The sequence below is a fragment of the Scyliorhinus torazame genome, chromosome 2, assembly GCF_047496885.1.
Source record: "Scyliorhinus torazame isolate Kashiwa2021f chromosome 2, sScyTor2.1, whole genome shotgun sequence".
Classification (NCBI taxonomy): domain Eukaryota; kingdom Metazoa; phylum Chordata; class Chondrichthyes; order Carcharhiniformes; family Scyliorhinidae; genus Scyliorhinus; species Scyliorhinus torazame.
In genome coordinates, this window is record NC_092708.1 from 88,537,637 (window position 1) to 88,559,120 (window position 21,484).

Consider the following 21,484-nt stretch of genomic DNA (forward strand, 5'->3'; position numbering starts at 1 on the left):
CTGGCGGTGCGGGCGGGCTCCAGGGTCCTGGGGTGGCGCGGGCCGGTCTGGCCCTGGGGGGTGCCCCCACGGTGGCCTGGCCCGCAATCGGGGCCCACCGATCCGCGGGCGGGCCTGTGCCGTGGGGGGCACTCTTTTCCTTCCGCCTCGGCCACAGCCTCCGCAATGGCCGACATGTAAGAAACACCCCCCTGCGCATGCGCGGGGATGACGTCAGCGGCCGCTGATGCTCCCGCGCATGCGCGGACTTCCGCCGCCTGGCGAAGTCCTTTCAGCCCCGGCTGGCATGGCGCCAAAGGCCTTCCACGTCAGCCAGTGGAGTGGAAACCACTCCGGCGTCGGCCTAACCCCTCACGGTGAGTGCTTGGCCCCTAAAGGTGCGGAGAAATCCGCACCTTAGGGGCGGCCGGAGTGGTTCCCGCCACTGCATCCCGCCGGGGCCCCCCGCCCCGCCGGGTAGGGGAGAATCCCGGCCCAGTTTTCAGTATTAGCCTGACACTTTGACAAATTCCGGCTATGTGTTTAGATACATCTAATATTAACCCTTTATACCACAGATGTTAAACTATGAGACAAGTTGCTATTTTTTAGAAAATGCACCTGTAATTTGGCTTAATTAAGTGACAGTCCCTTTAAAAATTGTCACTAGCTACCAGGCGACTAATCCAAAGGTTCAAACTAATAATCTGAAAAAGTGAGTTCAAGTTCTATCATTTTGAATGTTTTTGAATTAAGTTAATTAAATTTAAAAATCTGGAATAAAAAGTTAGTACCAATAATCATAGTTATTGGTGACCACCTATAAGGCACGGGTCAGGAGTGAAATGGAATACTCTCCACTTGCCTAACTGAGTGCAGCACCCACAGTATTCAGCCTGGTTGATCAGCACCCTATCCAGCACCTTAAACATTCACTCCCTCCACGACTTCATTGTTGTTGAGCTATGTGTCGTATACTTTTTAAAATTTATTTACAGGATGTGGGGGTCGCTGGTTAGGCCAGCATTTATTGCCCATCCCTGGTTGCCCTTCAGAAGGTGGTGATGATTTACCTTCATGAAACGCTGCAGTCTTTGAGGGGTAGGTACACCACTGTGCTATTAGGGAGGGAGTTCCAGGATGTTATCCCAGCGACGGTGAAGGAGCGGCAATATATTTCGAAGTAAGGGTGGTGAGTGACTTGGAGGGGAACCTCCAGATGGTTGGGTTCCCAGGTATCTGCTGATCTTGTCCTTCTAGATGGTAGTGGTTGTGGGTTTGGAAGGTGTTGTCTAAGGAACCTTGGTGAGTTACTGAAATGCATCTTGTGGATGGTACACATGGCTGTCACTGTTCATCAGTGGTGGAGGGTTTGAATATTTGTGGAAGGGAGAGCAATCAAGCGGGCTGCTTTGTCCTAGATGGTGTTGAGCTTCTTGAGTGTTGTTGTAGCTGCACTCATCCAGGCAAGTGGAGAGTATTCCATTGCACTCCTGAGTTGTGGCTTGTAGATGATGAACAGGCTTTAAGAGGTCAGGAGGTGAGTTACTCGCCGTAGGATGCCTAGTCTTTGACCTGCCCTGGTAGCCACAGTATTAATATGGCTAGTCCAGTTCAGTTACTGCTCAATGGTAACCCCCAGGATGTTGATTGGGGCGGATTCAGCGATGGTAGTGCCATTGAATGTCAAGGGGCGGTGGTTAGATCATCTTTTGTAGGAGATGGTCATTGCCTGGCACTTGTGTGGCGCGAATGTAACTTGATACTTGTCAGCCCAAGCCTGCATATTGTCCAGGTCTTGCTGCATTTGGACATGGACTGCTTCATTGTCTGAGAATATCAAGGTACAAAAAGTTGTCAACGAGGCTACTTCAGCAGTACGTCTCACCTCTACCACCTAGAAGAATAACGGCATCAAGCATGTGGAAACCCCACGACTGCCAAGTACTCCTCTCACATCAGGACGGTGTGTGGCTTGCAAATATATCAGCACTCCTTCATCATCGCGAGGTCAAAATCTTGAAACTCCCCACCTAACTGCACTAGGGGAGTGACTTTGTCACATAGAATGCAGTTCCAGAAGACTGCTCAGCTTCACCTTCTTGAGGGCTGTTAGGGGTGGGGGAGGTTTCAGGTTGGAATCAACATGAATAAATCATCCGCTGGCATTTTGTCATTAACTTTAGCAAGCATTGGAATGTCGCTTTCTGAGTGCCATCTATGTAACCATTAGCATGTCAACGGCAAAGCAATGAATGATCATCCCTGAGAGTGATTACAACTTCAGCTCTAGTGAAAGCAACATGCAGATAAAGCCAACAACCAAACTGCAAAGGAATCAGCATGGCTGTACAACCAACTCAGGTTTCCATTTGGCAGAGGCAAAAGGGACTGAATGTGCAAACAAAAATAGTAGAAGCTTGCCAGCAATTACTGGCAAGTTCTCAGTAATGACCAAAGCCAGGTGCTTTGTATTCTCAAGGACATGACGTATATGTTTCATGCCACAACAGCCTTATGTTGAACATTTTAAGTATGTTATGTGATACGTTTCCACTATAGTATAAACAATACTTTTCATTTTCCAACAGAAACACTCATAACTCTTCACAGTGTTGAACAAATGGATTTACCTGTTTAAAGGCCTAACCTCTAAAATTTCATTGCAAACTCTGGTTGCCAGGTATCATCTTACACGTTGATCAAATTAATCTGGAGTGAAATTTGCCACCATACATTTTGGGCAGCTACAAAGCTCTTTGATTCATTGTATGCTGCAAAATGGATTTACAGCATTGATTTTAACCCTGCCCACCTGTCGGGAGACAAATAAAATCACCCAGATCACGTTTTGGTCCTGCTGCGACCGGGAACTGACTTTCCGTAATTTTCTGCTGCTCTTCGGCGCAGAAAGGAAGCCTGCCCAAAGGCACAGGGCTTTATTTAACACAAGCATGGCAGAGCCTGATAAGATTTTTGGGACTGTAAATTTTACTATACCGTCTGAGAGGGACACACAATGAGTTTCCTGGCAGGCCATTCAGTAAGTATACAGATTGGGGATGGAAATGACCCAAAAGAGTAAAGTAATTTTATTTTTGGCCAGGAGTAGCAAAGCTTAGCAGGTTGTCTGTGTGATGATATGTGCCTTCATGCATTAGAATGTATAGATACTCAGCAGATCATGAATTAACGTGAGACTGGAGAGTGGCACTGCAAATGGTGTGGTGTGTGGAGTCACATGGTAAGAGACTCTCAGAAAATAGACTAGAAGCAAGATTATGAGTGCAGCTAGCCTGTCTGGTGGAGTACTACCATGCATGACCATATCTTGGAACCGTAAATAGTTAAAACCTACCAATATTATGACAGTCTGGGTGACAGAAATTGACGTCAAGATGGGTGAAACGTTGGAAGCATTGGACCCCCAAATGGGGATCAGATGGAACAGCATTTGGGGGGGTCTCCCATGTGATCGGAGGCCCCGGTGTGGTTGGTACCTGGGAATGGTGGCAGCCTGGCACTGCCGATGCCATCTGGGACCCTTGGTAGTACCACCTGGCCAGCTGGCAGTGCCACCTGCGTGCCAGCATGGCACTACCACCTGGGTGCCACCATCGTACTGCCAGGGCACCCAGGTGGTAGGTGATGGCAGGGGCACTGCCAGGGTGCCATGTTGCCAAGGTAACATTTTGTCTGCACCGGGGGTTGGGCCCGGGGGATGCCCTGCCCAAATGAGGTGTGATGCAGGGGGCTCAGGGTCTCCCCAACAGGTGAGTTGGGGCATGGCAACCTGGCACCTGGGCACCTTGTCACTGCCAGCCTGACACCCTAGCAGTGCTCCTGCCAGCCTGGCAGTGCCACATGGGCACCTTGGCATTCCAGAGTGACCGTGCCAAGGTGTCAGGTTGGCAGTGACAAGATGCCCAGGTGGCAATGGGAGTGGCAGGGTGCCACCCTGCCGAGAGTCTCACCACCCGGAGGCTTTCGATGGCCTGAGAAACCCTCCCAGGTGGCATTACGCCTGGTCCATGTTTATGTGGACCAGTGGTAAATGGTGCCATAGCAAGGTCTCCCAGGTGCAAGCATTAGTTCCAGAGCCTCAGGGGCATCAGGTGCAGACATATTTAAGGGAGCCCAACTGCTCACTTAAATATGTAAGTCTGGATCTTGCCTGCGCTGGGTGAGATTGCGATGTCTCGCAATAACTAACAAGATCTTGCAAGGCGTTCTGAGAGTCGCAAATCTCATGAGAGGCCTCTCGGGAGATATAACAGCCGTGTTGCATCACCATGTCGGGTACGACGAGACCAAACACATCGTGCCCGATATGTTTTTCTAGTTGATTTTCTCCTGTCTAACAAGAGATTGCGTAAAATTAAAATTATGCACACTGAAGCAGTTGACGTTGGCATTGCTAAAACAGTTCATACATGCTACTGTTGGCATTAGGTGATTAAGTAAGTACAGGAAATGGATTCTGATTTTCCACCTGGGAGACTGTGGGCTGGGATGCAATGAAAGTCACACGCATTTACTCATTTTTCCACGAGGTTCTGCTATTCAAGAACAATAAAATCCAGCACATATTGCTCATAAAACAGTAATAGTCCATTATATGCCAAGAATAATAACCTTTAAGACTGTGAAAATAGCCACTCTTCATCTTTCTCACAGAGAGGAGCTTGCTAGTTATATCCAGATGGTTTGATTTTACATTTCATGCATCACACTTCTAAAAGTTGGCTTCGCCTGGCATAAGTGAAAATGTTGGCCTTTACTGCAGGGTGATTGGAGTACAAGAATAAAGAAATCTTGCTGCAGTGGTACAGGGTTTTGCTGAGACCACATCTGGAGTACTGTGTGCAGATTTAGTCTCCACATTAAAGAACAGATATAACTGCATTGGAGGTGTTACTGCAAAGGTTCGCTAAATGGGTCCCTGGGATAAGGGAGTTGTCCTCTGATGGGAGGCTAAGCAAATTGGGCCTACATTCTCTGAACTTTAGAAGAAGGAGCGGTGATCTCACTGAAACCTACAAAATTCTGAAAGGCTTGGCAGTGTGGATGCTGAGACATTCCCGGTTGACTTTGGCAGGACCGGAAGACTCTGCCGGCATGAGGAGCTGGAAAATTCCACCCATTGTTTATATTGATCAGAGACTCAAAAACATGAGGGTACAGTCTCAGGATAAGGGGCTGATCATTTAGAATAGAGATGAGGATAAATACTCAATAAACTCCCGTGGCGGGAACTGCCATGGTGATGCGGTGGGCCAGACAAAATTCCATTGACTTTTGGCAGGACTGGAAGGTCCCGGCTGCGGGTAGGGCTGTAAAATCTGAGCCAAAGGATACTGAACTTTGGGATCCATCGTTGAATACATTTAAGGTAAGATAGATTTGTGGGCCGGGATTCTCCAGTATCCGGCGGGCGGGTGTACCTGCGCTAAAGAGTGCCGTGAACCACTCTGGTGCCGGGTCTCCCGGAAGGTGCAGAGTTCTCTGCACCTTCGGGGGCTAGGCCGGCGCTGGAGTGGTTGGCGCAGTGCTTTACAGCGGCCGGCGCGGAGGGAAAGAGTGCCCCCAAGGCACAGGCCCGCCCGCAGATCGGTGGGCCCCGATTGCGGGCCAAGCCACCGTGGGGGCCCTCCCCCGGGGCCAGATTTCCCTGCGTCCCGCCGAGGACTCCGCAGGCCCCCGCTGAGCCAGGTCCCACCGGTAAGAACCTTATGTAATTTACGCCGGCGGGACTGGCCGAAAACGAGCGGCCGCTCAGCCCATCGCGGAGCGGAGAATCGCCGGAGGGGGGGGGGCCGCTGCCAACGGCCGCTGCCAACGGCCCCTGACCGGCGCGGCGCGATTCCAGCCCCCACCAAAAAAATGGCGCCGGAGAATTCGGCAGCCGGCGTCAGGGTGGTGGAGCGGGATTCACGCCGCCCCCCGGCGATTCTCCGGCCCAGCGGGGGCTCAGAGAATCCCGCCCGTGGTCTCTCAGAAACTTAAGTGATATGGGGAGCAGACAGGAAAATGGAGTTGAAGCCCGAGATCAGAAATTATCTTATTGAAGGGCACTAAAATTCAGATACCACAGAGTCATTTCTGTGGTCGACAGAATGCCCTTCTGTCCTGTCAGCAGCATCCTGTTAGTGGAGAATATCACTCGTGTTGCTACTGCACGGTTGTAGCTTGAAACATAACTTGACACGTTGCTCAAATTTGTTTGAGACACCTTATCCTTCCAGGCTAATCTGAGGTAGACTGCGCATTTTTAGGATCAAAAGTGATGGCCTTAAGCCCATTCATGAATTTCACCATATACAGCCAGAAATGATCTGATCAGGATAGCCATTATTTTGCAGGGTAGCTTTGATGTGTCCTATTTCGGCATCAAGCTCATGTGGTGATCATACGGCTCTTACTCAATTTAACAGGGTGCCAATAAGACCAATCTTACAGCACGTAGAACAATAGGAATCCCAATGTGTACATGGGTTTGCGGTTGGCAGTAGTAGACAACTCATTGGTAGATTTCTCAATGAACAGAATGAGAAAAAGGATCTTGTTTGACTGCTTCATTTTAAAGGTGAATTTTAGCACAGGATAGAGTGCATTCAGGTATGTAAGGAAATCTGTGGATTTTAAATATAGCATGTCCATACATCAGAAATACACAAAAGGTTAAGGGTCATTCCATGAAAGATGTTTCTCATGGAAACCAGTGAAGATGTTGGTGAGAACTGAGCCCAGAGGGTATCCCATGGCAACACCATCTATTTGGGCATACATGGTATTGTTAAAACTGAACTCAACTGCACGAGTTGTTGAGTTCATAAGTTCAATGAATACAGATTCAGACAATGGTGGTGCAACTAGATCTAGATATAGTGATGTGGTGCTAATGTCTATGGCTTCCTTGAGCGGCACATTAGTGAATAGGCTTGCAATATCGAACAACCACATGGACATGGCTTTGTTATCAATATTCAAGATGTGGAATCAGTTTGCGTGTAGATAAGAAATAGCAAAAGATAGAAATCACAGGGGGAATAGTTGATAGGCCCCCTAGCAGCAGTTACACAGTAGGCCCAATTTGCATCAAGGAATAATGGGGGCTTACATGAAAGGTACTGAAATAATCATGAATGATTTTAATCTTTACATTCATTTGATAAACAAATTGACAAAGATAGCCTCGAGGATGAATTCATAAGAGTGTTTTCAGGACACTTTCTCACAACACTAATTTCAGGAACCCAGCAGGGAACAGGCTATTTCAGACTTGGTATTGAGTAAAGATATTAGGTTAATTAACGACTCACAATAAATGACCCTCTATGCAAGAGTGATCATAACATGATGGAATTTCACACTCAGTTTGAGAGTGAGAGATGTGGGTCCATATATAGAGCCTGAAACTTGCAAGGGTATGAAGACAGAGCTGATTAAAGTGGACTAAAGCAGTTAAAAAGGCAGAGAAGCAATAGCAGACATTCATAACTCTCAACAAAGTTATATTCCATTGAGGAAGAAAGATTCTACCAGAAGGATGCACCTTCTGTGGCTAACTAATGACATTATGGATGGTATCAAATTGAAAGAAAAGATGTACACTGCCGTGAGTGTACAACTACATCACAGCCAGCAGGTAAGTGTTTGGCTTGTAACTGGCAAGTGATTTCTCTCTCTTTGACTTTCTCCTAGCTGTGTAGTGTAGTTCAAATTTAACTTCAGGTTTAAGTCATGGCAGGAGAGCTCAGACCCGTGTCATGCTCCTCTTGTGAGATGTGGCAAGTCAGGGACCCTTCTGGTGTCCCTGACTCCTTCATCTGCAAGAAGTGTGTCCAACTGCAGCTCCTGTTAGACCGCTTGACGGCTCTGGAGCTGCGGATGGACTCACTTTGGAGCATCCGCGATGCTGAGGAAGTTGTGGAAAGCACATTCAGTGAGTTGGTCACACCGCAGATTAAAATTACTGAGGCAGATAGGGAAAGGGTGACCAACAGACAGAGGAAGAGTAGGAAGGCAGTGCAGGGATCCCCTGCGGTCATCTCCCTCCAAAACAGATTTACCGTTTTGGAAACTGTTGGGGGAGATGGCTCACCAGGGGAAGGTGGCAGCAGCCAGGTTCATGGCACCGTGGCTGGCTCTGCTGCACAGAAGGGCGGGAAAAAGAGTGGCAGAGCTATAGTGATAGGGGATTCAATCGTAAGGGGAATAGACAGGCGTTTCTGCGGACGCAAACGAGAATCCAGGTTGGTATGTTGCCTCCCTGGTGCAAGGGTCAAGGATGTCTCGGAGCGGCTGCAGGGCATTCTGGAGGGGGAGGGTGAACAGCCAGCTGTCGTGGTGCATATAGGCACCAACGATATAGGTAAAAAACGGGATGAGGTCCTACAAGCTGAATTTAGGGAGTTAGGAGTTAAACTAAAAAGTAGGACCTCAAAGGTAGTAATCTCAGGATTGCTACCAGTGCCACGTGATAGTCAGAGTAGGAATGACAGGATAGCTAGGATGAATACGTGGCTTGAGAGATGGTGCAAGAGGGAGGGTTTCAAATTCCTGGGACATTGGGACCGATTCTGGGGGAGGTGGGACCTGTACAAATCGGACGGTCTGCATCTGGGTGGGACCGGAACCAATGTTCTCGGGGGGGTGTTTGCTAGTGCAGTTGGGGAGGGTTTAAACTAATGTGCCAGGGGGATGGGAACCGATGTAGGAAGTCAGTGGGGACAGAAACAAAAGGCAGGAAGGGAGAGTGTGTAAAGCATGACCAGAGAAAGCAGGGCAGAGAGCAAGGAAGGTCTACATTAAACTGCATTTATTTCAATGCAAGGGGCCTGACGGGCAAAGCGGATGAACTCAGGGCATGGACGGGCACATGGGACTGGGATATTATAGCTATGACTGAAACATGGCTAAGGGAGGGGCAGGACTGGCAGCTCAATGTTCCGGGCTACAGATGCTATAGAAAGGATAGAACAGGAGGTAAGAGAGGAGGGGGAGTGGCGTTTTTGATTAGGGAGAACATCACGGCAGTACTTAGAGGGGATATATCCGAGGGTTCGCCCACTGAGTCTATATGGGTGGAACTGAAAAATAAGAAGGGAGAGATCACCTTGGTAGGACTGTACTACAGGCCCCCAAATAGTCAGCGGGAAATTGAGGAGCAAATATGTAAGGAGATTACAGATAGCTGCAAGAATAATAGGGTGGTAGTAGTAGGGGACTTTAACTTTCCCAACATTGACTGGGACAGTCATAGCATTAGGGGCTTGGATGGAGGGAAATTTGTTGAGTGTATTCAGGAGGAATTTCTCATTCAGTATGTGGATGGACCGACTAGAGAGGGGGCAAAACTTGACCTCGTCTTGGGAAATAAGGAAGGGCAAGTGATAGAAGTGCTAGTGAGGGATCACTTTGGGACAAGTGACCATAATTCCATTAGTTTTAAGATAGCTATGGAGAATGATAGGTCTGGCCCAAGAGTTAAAATTCTTAATTGGGGCAAGGCCAATTTTGATGGTATCAGACAGGAACTTGCAGAGGTAGATTGGGGGAGACTATTGGCAGACAAAGGGACGGCTGGTAAATGGGAGGCTTTTAAAAATGTGTTAACCAGGGTGCAGGGTAAGCACATTCCCTTTAGAGTGAAGGGCAAGGCTGGTAGAAGTAGGGAACCCTGGATGACTCGAGATATTGAGACTCTGGTCAAAAAGAAGAAGGAGGCATATGACGTACATAAGCAACTGGGATCAAGTAGATCCCTTGAAGAGTGTAGAGATTGTCGAAATAGAGTTAAGAGGGAAATCAGGAGGGCAAAAAGGGGACATGAAATTGCTTTGGCAAATAATGCAAGGGAGAATCCAAAGAGATTCTACAGATACATAAAGGGGAAAAGAGTAACTAGGGACAGAGTAGGGCCTCTTAAGGATCAACAAGGGCATTTATGTGCAGAGCCACAAGAGTTGGGTGAGATCCTGAATGAATATTTCTCATCGGTATTCACGGTGGAGAAAGGCATGGATGTTAGGAAACTAAGGGAAATAAATAGTGATGTCTTGAGAAGTGTGCATATTACAGAGGAGGAGGTGCTGGAAGTCTTAAAGCGCATCAAGGTAGATAAATCCCCGGGACCTGATGAAATGTATCCCAGGATGTTGTGGGAGGCTAGGGAGGAAATTGCGGGTCCCCTAACCGAGATATTTGAATCATCGGCAGCCACAGGTGAGGTGCCTGAAGATTGGAGAGTGGCGAATGTTGTGCCCTTGTTTAAGAAGGGCAGCAGGGAAAAGCCTGGGAACTACAGACCGGTGAGCCTAACGTCTGTAGTAGGTAAGTTGCTAGAAGGTATTCTGAGAGACAGGATCTACAAGCATTTAGAGAGGCAAGGACTGATTCGGGGCAGTCAGCATGGCTTTGTGCGTGGAAAATCATGTCTCACAAATTTGATTGAGTTTTTTGAGGGAGTGACCAAGAAGGTAGATGAGGGTAGTGCAGTAGACGTTGTCTACATGGACTTTAGCAAAGCCTTTGACAAGGTACCGCATGGTAGGTTGTTGCAGAAGGTTAAAGCTCACGGGATCCAGGGTGAGGTTGCCAATTGGATTCAAAATTGGCTGGACGACAGAAGGCAGAGGGTGGTTGTAGAGGGTTGTTTTTCAAACTGGAGGCCTGTGACCAGTGGTGTGCCTCAGGGATCGGTGCTGGGTCCACTGTTATTTGTGATTTATATTAATGATTTGGATGAGAATTTAGGAGGCATGGTTAGTAAGTTTGCAGATGACACCAAGATTGGTGGCATAGTGGATAGTGAAGAAGGTTATCTAGGATTGCAACGGGATCTTGATCAATTAGGCCAGTGGGCCGACGAATGGCAGATGGAGTTTAATTTAGATAAATGTGAGGTGATGCATTTTGGCAGATCGAATCAGGCCAGGACCTACTCAGTTAATGGTATGGCGTTGGGGAGAGTTATAGAACAAAGAGATCTAGGAGTACAGGTTCATAGCTCCTTGAAGGTGGAGTCGCAGGTGGACAGGGTGGTGAAGAAGGCATTCGGCATGCTTGGTTTCATTGGTCAGAACATTGAATATAGGAGTTGGGACGTCTTGTTGAAGTTGTACAGGACATTGGTACGGCCACACTTGGAATACTGTGTGCAGTTCTGGTCACCCTATTATAGAAAGGATATTATTAAACTAGAAAGAGTGCAGAAAAGATTTACTAGGATGTTGCCGGGACTTGATGGTTTGAGTTATAAGGAGAGGCTGGATAGACTGGGACTTTTTTCCCTGGAGCGTAGGAGGCTTAGGGGTGATCTTATAGAGGTCTATAAAATAATGAGGGGCATAGATAAGGTAGATAGTCAACATCTTTTCCCAAAGGTAGGGGAGTCTAAAACTAGAGGGCATAGGTTTAAGGTGAGAGGGGAGAGATTCAGAAGGGCCCAGAGGGGCAATTTCTTCACTCAGAGGGTAGTGAGTGTCTGGAATGGGCTGCCAGAGGTAGTAGTAGAAGCGGGTACAATTGTGTCTTTCAAAAAGCATTTAGATGGTTACATGGGTAAGATGGGTATAGAGGGTTATGGGCCAAGTGCGGGCAACTGGGACTAGCTTAATGGTAAAAAACTGGGCGGCATGGACTGGTTGGGCCGAAGGGCCTGTTTCCATGCTGTAAACTTCTATGATTCTATGATTCTATGAGTGGTAGGCCAGAAGATTGGGAACATTTTAGGAAGTGGCAAAGGATGACTAAAAAAAAATGAGGAAAAAACTGAAGCTTGAAAGAAAACTATCAAGAAATATGAAAACAAACAATAACAGCTTCTACAAATATATAAAAAGGAAAAGAGTTGCTAAAGTGAGCATTTGTCCCTTAGAGGGTCACATTGGAGAATTAATAATGCAAAATGAGGAAATGGTAGAGGCTTTGGACAAATATTTTGCATCTGTCCTCATAGTAGAAGACACAAAAAGCATTACATGACTAATAGAAAATCAAGAGGCAAAAGGGAAGATGGAAAATAAAACAATCACTATCAATAGAGAAAAAATATTGGAATGCTAATGGGATTTAAGTCCCCTGAGCTTGATGGCTTGCATCCTATGGCCTTTAAAAAAGTGGCTGCAGAGATGGAGATGCATTGAATGTGATCTCCCCAAATTCCTTAGATTCTGGAAAGGTCCCAGCCGATTGAAAAACCACAAATGGAACATTTCTATTCCAGAAAGGAGGGAGACAGAAAGCTGGAAATTATAGGGCAGTTAACCTAATACTGTCATTGGGGAAATGCTAGAATCCAGTATTAATGAGGTAGAAGCAGGACATTTAGAAAATAATAATAATACAATTAGGCAAAGTCAGTATGGTTTTGTGGGTGGAAAATCGTGATTGTCAAATTGATTAGAGTTCTCTGAGGGTATAACAAGAAGGGCGAATAAACTGGACCCAGTAGGTGCAGTGCATTTGGATTTCCGAAAGGCATTTCATAAGGATTCAAATAAAAGTGACTACTCAAGTTAAGAGCTTATGTTGTTTAGGGTAATGTATTGGCATGGATAAAGGATTGGTTAACTAACAAGAAACAGAGTCAGGAAAAATGAATCATTTGATTGGCAAACTGTAACTAGTGGAGTACCACAAAAGCAGTGCTGGGGCATCAAGTATTTACAATCTATATTATGGCCTGATTTATTTTCTGACAATACGAAGATGGGTAGGAAAACAATTTGAGAGAAGGACACAAAGATTCTGCAAAAGGATATAGATAGGATAAGTGAGTGGCCAAACATTTGGCAGATGGAGTATAATGTGGGAAAATATGAGTGTGTCTACTTTGGCAGGAACAATACAAAATCAGAAAATTATTTAAATGCAGAAAAAATGCAGAATGCTGGGGCTACAGGAGGACCTGGGTATCCGTGTACGTCAATCACAAGAAATAGCATCCGGGTGCAGCAAGAAATTAGGAATGTAAATTGAATGTTGGCTTTTATTGCAAGGGCGTGCTGTCTAAAAGTAGGGAAATCTTGCCCATATGGTCCTATTCATGTGGTTAAACATGGACTGCATTCAGTCTAAAATTTTCTGGAACTGTCTTTTATTTAAAAATAGACACTAACATGGTGGCTAAGATGGCTGCCAAGGGTCAGGTCACTTTTGCAATTTCTGCACAAAACTATCTCAAATCTCCAACAGTTTCTGAATTAACAATGTTAGATGGAGGCCTCCCTCATTAATGGACTTACCCAGACAGAACCCCTTGGTGGAATTTACACCTGTGATTGTTTTGTGGTTTACCCAAAACTCTAAGCAATGAACTTCCAGACTTCATGTTCTCAGGTTCAAAACTTAATAACTAAATCTTCATCAGGGTAGCATGGTGGCAGAGTGCTGAGCACTGCTGCCTCAAAGTGCCAGGGACCCAGGTTCGATTCTGACCACAGGTCTGTGTGGAGTTTGTATATTTTCTCGGTGTCTGCACTGGTTTCCTCCGGGTGCTCCGGTTTCCTCCCACAGTCCAAAGATGTGCAGGTTAGGTGGTTTGGTCAAGCTAAATTGCCCCTTAGGTTAGGGTTGCAGGAATAGGGTGGGGGATTGGGTCTAGGTATGGTATTCCTTTGAAGGGTCAGTGCGGACTCGATGGGCTGAATGGCTTCCTTCTGCACTGTATGATTCTATGAAAGCTGTGGAAGCCAGATTATCATTAGTGGCTGTGAACAGATCCATTATCCATTGTAGAGCAATGACTTCTAGCTTTAAACCATTCTGGATGGACAATAACAGTTGATTATGCAATCAAAACTATCTTCAGCTCGCAAATTCTTTTATCCCAAGAACCAGAGAGAAACTGGTCAGTCTGCAAAGACACAGCAAGAAACAGCAGATGCATAAAAGGCAGTAACAGTTTTTTAAGGAAGTGGAAACTGTCGAAACCTAAAGGGCGGGATTCTCTGTAGCCCGATGCCGAAATTGGGATCGGCGGTCGGGCAGAGAATGATTTCCCATGCTGGAATCGGGGCATGCGCCGGTTTGATGCCGGTTGGCGATGCTCTGCCCCCTCCAAATCGGCGCCATCGGGATGCATGCCCTGCGCAGTCGCAACGCCATTGGCGCGTCATCAGTTGGCCCACCCGTGATGCTCCGCCCCCGATGGGTTGAGTTCCCGACAGCGCGTGTCACGTGTGGTTCCAGCAGTTGGGAGCCTGGCATGCCGGCTGCGGACAGTGTCCAGCGCTGCCACATTCGGCCAGAATCCGTGCCGCTGGCCGGGGGGCTTCTGCTAGGGCTAGGTGGAGTAATAGGGGGTGGTCAGAGGGTGGGCTCAGGGGTCGGGCAGGCGGGTACATGGTCCATGTTTCCCGGTGCGACCGGTGGGGGTGTAGGTAGACATGGCTGCAGCTTGTCAGCCCTACGTAAGCGCGACATGGGACCCGCCGATTCGCCAGCCGTTCTCCGCACGATTCGCAGGTGCTCCACGTGGCACCAGTGCTAGCCCCTCTCTGGTGCCAGCACTTAGCCGCAGAAACATAGAATCCAGCCTAAAGTCTCCCAGCCTTACAGAGTCCACCAGAACAGAATCTTGATCACCGAGTAAGAAAACCACAAGTAACCAATTTCATGACCTGCTGAAAAGCTATCTCCTACAGGAAATCCTACAACAATAGTTCAAATTAAGATCAAATGACGGATAGAATCATACATAGAAAATAGAAGCAGGAGGAGGCCATTCAGCCCTTCAAGCCTGCTCCACCATTCACTTGATCATGGCTGATCATCGAGTTCAATGCCCTGATCCCGCCTTCCTCCCAAATCCCTTTAGCCCCAAAAGCTATATCTAATTCCTCCTTGAAATTACACAATGTTTTGTCCTCAACTACTTTTTGCAGCAGTGAATTCCACAGACCCACCACTCTCTGGGTGAAGCAATTTCTCCTCACTTCAATCCTAAAAGGTATACCCCTTATCCTCAAACTATGACTCTTAGTTCTGGACTCCCCCACCATCGGGAACATTCTTTCTGAATCTACCTTGTCTAATCCTGTTAGAATTTTACAAGTTCCTAGAGATCCCTCCTCACTCTTCTAAACTCCAATGAATATAATCTTAACCTATTTAGTCTCTCCTCATATGAGAGTCCAGCCACCCAGGAGTCAGCCTGGTAAACATTCGCTGTACTCTCTCCATAGCAAGAACATCCTTTCTCAACAAGGTCACCAAAACACCAGGTGACCTCACCAATTTTAAAAAAATGTTTTATTTAATAATAATAATTTTTTTATTCATTTACGGGATGTGGGCGTCGCTGGTTAGGCCAGCATTTATTGCCCATCCAAAGTTGCCCTTCAGAAGGTCGGGGTGAGTTGCCTTCTTGAACCGCTGAAGTCCTTCAGGTGTAGGTACACCCACGGTGCTGTTAGGGAGGGAGTTCCAGGATTTTGTCCCAGTGACAGCAAAGGAATGGTGATATATTTCCAAGCACTATATAATTGTAGTAAAACATCCCTATTCCTATACTCAAATCTTTCCTATGAAGATTTGCACTGAGTGCTGAATTTGGTGCATTTGAGTGCTAGAGTGAGAGTTTGGTGACTGAGGGAGTAAGGTGCTCCTTTCATTTCCATTTCCTACATTTCCTCAAAGAGCGTGAAGGGAGCCGGAAGTTTGCAGAGAGTGCAGCTGACTGGGAGCAGAGTCGGAGGGCGGAGGTCCAGTTGGTCCACAGGGCAGCTATATTCTGTAAGGTAAGAGGGGATGGAGGCTAGGCCAGTTGCATGCTCCTCCTGTAGGATGTGGGTGGTGAGGGATACCACCGGTGTCCCCGCTGACTATACCTGCGGGAAGTGCACCAAACTCCAGATCCTCAAAGACCGTGTCAGGGAACTGGAGCTGAAGCTGGATGAACTTCGGATCATCCGAGAGGCAGATGGGGTGATAGAGAATAGTTACAGGGAGGTAACCACACCCAAGGTACAGGACAAGAGTAGCTGGGTTACAGTCAGGGGAAAGAAAACAAACAGGCAGACAGTGCAGAGATCCCTCGTGGCCGTTCCCCTTCAAAATAAGTATACCGTTTTGGATGCTGTTGGGGGGATGACCTACCGGGGGAAGGCCCTAGCGGCCAGGTCTCTGGCACTGAGTCTGGCTCTGGGGCTCAGAAGGGAAGGGGTGAAAATAGAAAAGCAATAGTAGTAGGAGATTCAATGGTTAGGGGAATAGATAGGAGATTCTGTGATCGCGAGCGAGACTCCCGGAAGGTATGTTGCCTCCCGGGTGCCAGGGCCAGGGATGTCTCGGAGCGTGTCTTCAGGATCCTTAAGGGGGAGGGGGAGCAGCCAGAAGTCGTGGTGCACATTGGTACCAACGACGTAGGTAGGAAAAGGTGTGTGGAGGTAATAAACGAGTTTAGGGAGTTAGGCTGGAAGTTAAAAGCCAGGACAGACAGAGTTGTCATCTCTGGTTTGTTGCCGGTGCCACATGATAGCGAGGCTAGGAATAGGGAGAGAGTGCAGCTGAACACGTGGCTGCAGGAATGGTGTAGGAGGGAGGGCTTCAGGTATTTGGATAATTGGAGCGCATTCTGGGGAAGGTGGGACCTGTACAAGCAGGACGGGTTGCATCTGAACCAGAGGGGCACCAATATCCTGAGAGGGAGGTTTTCTAATACTTTTCGGGAGGGTTTAAACTAATTTGGCAGGGTAATGGGAACTGGATTTGTAGTCCAGCAACTAAGGTAGCCGGTATTCAGGATGCCAAAGTGTGTAGTGATGCAGTGGGGAAGGGAACACTGACAAAGGAGAGTATTGCAGGCATGGAGATGGGTTGAAGTGTGTATACTTCAACACAAGAAGCATCAGGAATAAGGTGGGTGAACTTAAGACATGGATCGGTACTTGAAATGAAAATGAAAATGAAAATCGCTTATTGTCACAAGTAGGCTTCAAATGAAGTTACTGTGAAAAGCCCCTAGTCGCCACATTCCGGCGCCTGTTCGGGGAGGCTGTTACGGGAATTGAACCGTGCTGCTGGCCTGCCTTGTCTGCTTTCAAAGCCAGTGATTTAGCCCTGTGCTAAACAGCCCCTTGGGACTACGATGTGGTGGCCATCATGGAAACTTGGATTGAAGAGGGGCAGAAATGGATGTTGGAGGTCCCTGGTTATAGATGTTTCAATAAGATTAGGGAGGGTGGTAAAAGAGGTGGGGGGGGGGGGCATTGTTAATTAGAGATAGTATAACAGCTGCAGAAAGGCAGTTCGAGGAGTATCTGCCTACTGAGGTAGTATGGGTTGAAGTCAGAAATAGGAAAGGAGCAGTCACCTTGATGGGAGTTTTCTATAGGCCCCCCAATAGTAGCAGAGATGTGGAGGAACAGATTGGGAAACAGATTTTGGAAAGGTGCAGAAGTCACAGGGTAGTAGTCATGGGTGACTTCAACTTCCTAAACATTGAGTGGAAACTCTTTAGATCAAATAGTTTGGATGGGGTGATGTTTGTGCAGTGTGTCCAGGAAGCTTTTCTAACACAGTATGTAGATTGTCCAACCAGAGGGGAGGCAATATTGGATTTGGTACTTGGCAATGAATCAGGGCAAGTGATAGATTTGTTAGTGGGGGAGCATTTTGGAGATAGTGACCACAATTCTGTGACTTTCACTTTAGTAATGGAGAGGGATAGGTGCGTGCAACAGGGCAAGGTTTACAATTGGGGGAAGGGTAAATACGATGTTGTCAGACAAGAATTGAAGTGCATAAGTTGGGAACATAGGCTGTCAGGGAAGGACACAAGTGAAATGTGGAACTTGTTCAAGGAACAGCTACTACGTGTCCTTGATATGTATGTCCCTGTCAGGCAGGGAAGAGATGGTCGAGTGAGGGAACCATGGTTGACAAGATAGGTTGAATGTCTTGTTAAGAGGAAAAAGGAGACTTATGAAAGGCTGAGGAAACGAGGTTCAGACAGGGCGCTGGAGGGATACAAGATAGCCAGGAGGGAACTGAAGAAAGGGATTAGGAGAGCTAAGAGAGGGCATGAACAATTTTGGCGGGTAGGATCAAGGAAAACCCCAAGGCCTTTTACACATATGTGAGAAATATGAGAATGACTAGAGCGAGGGTAGGTCCGATCAAGAACAGTAGCGGGAGATTGTGTATTGAGTCTCAAGAGATAGGAGAGGTCTTGAACGAGTACTTTTCTTCTATATTTACAAATGAGAAGGGCCATATTGTTGGAGAGGACAGTGTGAAACAAACTGGTAAGCTCGAGGAAATACTTGTTAGGAAGGAAGATGAGCTGGGCATTTTGAAAAACTTGAGGATAGACAAGTCCCCCGGGCCAGACGGGATATATCCAAGGATTCTATGGGAAGCAAGAGATGAAATTGCAGAGCCGTTGGCAATGATCTTTTCGTCCTCACTGTCAACAGGGGTGGTACCAGGGGATTGGAGAGTGGCGAATGTCGTGCCCCTGTTCAAAAAAGGGACTAGGGATAACCCTGGGAATTACAGGCCAGTTAGTCTTACTTCAGTGATAGGCAAAGTAATGGAAAGAGTACTGAAGGATAGGATTTCTGAGCATCTGGAAAGACACTGCTTGATTAGGGATAGTCAGCACGGATTTGTGAGGGGTAGGTCTTGCCTTACAAGTCTTATTGAATTCTTTGAGGAGGTAACCAAGCATGTGGATGAAGGTAAAGCAGTGGATGTAGTGTACATGGATTTTAGTAAGGCATTTGATAAGGTTCCCTATGGTAGGCTTATGCAGAAAGTAAGGAGGCATGGGATAGTGGGAAATTTGGCCAGTTGGATAACGAACTGGCTAACCGATAGAAGTCAGAGAGTGGTGGTGGATGGCAAATATTCAGCCTGGATCCCAGTTAGCAGTGGTGTACTGCAGGGATCAGTTCTGGGTCCTCTGCTGTTTGTGATTGTCATTAATGACTTGGATGAGGGAGTTGAAGGGTGGGTCAGTAAATTTGCAGACGATACGAAGATTGGTGGAGTTGTGGATAGTGAGGAGGGCTGTTGCCGGCTGCAAAGAGTCATAGATAGGATGCAGAACTGGGCTGAGAAGTGGCAGATGGAGTTTAACCCTGAAAAGTGTGAGGTTGTCCATTTTGGAAGGACAAATATGAATGCGCAATACAGGGTTAACGGTAGAGTTCTTGGCAATGTGGAGGAGCAGAGAGATCTTGGGGTCTATGTTCATACATCTTTGAAAGTTGCCACTCAAGTGGATAGAGCTATGAAGAAGGCCTATGGTGTGCTCGCGTTCATTAACAGAGGGATTGAATTTAAGAGCCGTGAGGTGATGATGCAGCTGTACAAAACTTTGGTCAGGCCACATTTGGAGTACTGTGTACAGTTCTGGTCGCCTCATTTTAGGAAGGATGTGGAAGCTTTGGAAAAGGTGCAAAGGAGATTTACCAGGATGTTGCCTGGAATGGAGAGTAGGTCTTACGAGGAAAGGTTGAGGGTGCTAGGCCTTTTCTCATTAGAACGGAGAAGGATGAGGGGCGACTTGATAGAGGTTTATAAGATGATCAGGGGAATAGATAGAGTAGACAGTCAGAGACTTTTTCCCCGGGTGGAACAAACCATCACAAGGGGACATAAATTTAAGGTGAATGGTGGAAGATATAGGAGGGATGTCAGAGGTAGGTTCTTTACCCAGAGAGTAGTGGGGGCATGGAATGCACTGCCTGTGGAAGTAGTTGAGTTGGAAACATTAGGGACCTTCAAGCAGCTATTGAATAGGTACATGGATTCCGGTAGAATGATATAGTGTAGATTAATTTGTTCTTAAGGGCAGCACGGTAGCATTGTGGATAGCATAATTGCTTCACAGCTCCAGGGTTTCAGGTTCGATTCCGGCTTGGGTCACTGTCTGTGCGGAGTCTGCACATCCTCCCCGTGTGTGCGTGGGTTTCCTCCGGGTGCTCCGGTTTCCTCCCACAGTCCAAAGATGTGCAGGTTAGGTGGATTGTCCATGATAAATTGCCCTTAGTGTCCAAAATTGCCCTTAGTGTTGGGTGGAGGTGTTGACCTTGGGTAGGGTACTCTTTCCAAGAGTCGGTGCAGACTCAGTGGGCCGAATGGCCTCCTTCTGCACTGTAAATTCAATGATAATCTATGATTAATCTAGGACAAAGGTTCGGCACAACATCCTGGGCTGTATTTTTCTATGTTCTATGAAGGTCAACATACCATTTCCTTCTTTACTGCCTACTGTGCCTGCGCGCTTACTTTCATCAACTGATGCACAAGGACACCAAGGTCTCGCTGAGAATCCACCTCTCTCAATTTACACCCATTCAAATAATAATAAAAGTTTTGCTTCATGTCTGCTAACCAGCTTTCTATCCATCTCAAGACATTACCCACAGTCCCATGCACTTTAAATTAACATGGTAATCTGCTATGTGAGAACTTGGAAAGCCTTCTGAAAGTCTAAATAAACTACATCCACTGGGTCTTCATCGTCAATTCTACTAGTTACATCTTCAAAGAATTCTAGTAGATTTGTCAAGCATGATTGCCCTTTCATAAATCCATGCTGACTTTGTCTAATTATACCACTGCTTTCCAAATGCTGTGCTATGAAATCCAGACAGATGAAGCACAACTTTCTTCAGTGGGGTCACCAATTGAGAATTTGAGCAAGCACACCTCACAATCTTGCATTAATTTAAACCATCTCTTCAGTGTAATGTTAACAATCGCACAATGTTTTATTTAAACTTTTCTACCCTTTGCTTCTTTCTGCTTTTAAACTCTTTTCTTGAGTGAGTAGTGACTCAGGCTGGGTGGGCATGGGTAGCTTTAGGGCCACTGGCCATTTTCACATGTGATCCCAGACAGAATGCGTCAGTGAGTTATCCTGTCAGAAGGCTGAAGAAAAAGAATCACAGCCATATTCAAGCTGCCTTTTCAGATATGCATTTTCTGCAGGGGTCAGAAGGGAGCCCTGGCTGATTTTCCCTCTCTGTAATCTGAGACCAGTTGTGATGCCTATTTCCACCACTCTGGTTTGATTCAGCGCAGACTAAGGATTGAATATAGGATCTCCCATGTGATTCAATAATATGCCATACATCACATTTTCCCACTCAGCCATCAAGGCAACTCATTTCTTCTGTTTCGTACTCGGCTAGTTAATGCAAGCTATAACATATCAAATAACATTGCCTCAATCACCTGGTCAGTAATACCTGTCTTGCGCAGACATGCATTTGCTACATTTGCTTTTTTGATGTTTGGAGGAAGCTGGCATGTCTCGTGCATACTGGTTACAGATGTATCCTGTCTACCCACAACCATAAATCTGTTAGTCTGATGATTCACACTCATATCAATAAGTAGTTTTTGGGGTATTTGCAATTCCAACTGTTAACCTAATACTAGCTTAGAGTTACTCCACTATTGAATTTTTCTATCAACTGAAATGCAGTGAAATTTGCTGCTCTACGTTGCTAGTTTTAAGTCAGGTTTAGGCTGCTTTGGTCTT

General features: G+C 46.7%; 1 protein-coding gene across 4 annotated transcripts in view; it reads right to left on the bottom strand.

Annotated features, from left to right (window-relative positions):
• Positions 1-21,484, bottom strand: part of LOC140389546 (xin actin-binding repeat-containing protein 2-like) — a 298,487-nt gene that overhangs the window by 177,903 nt on the left and 99,100 nt on the right. The gene's annotated exons all lie outside the window — the stretch shown is intronic.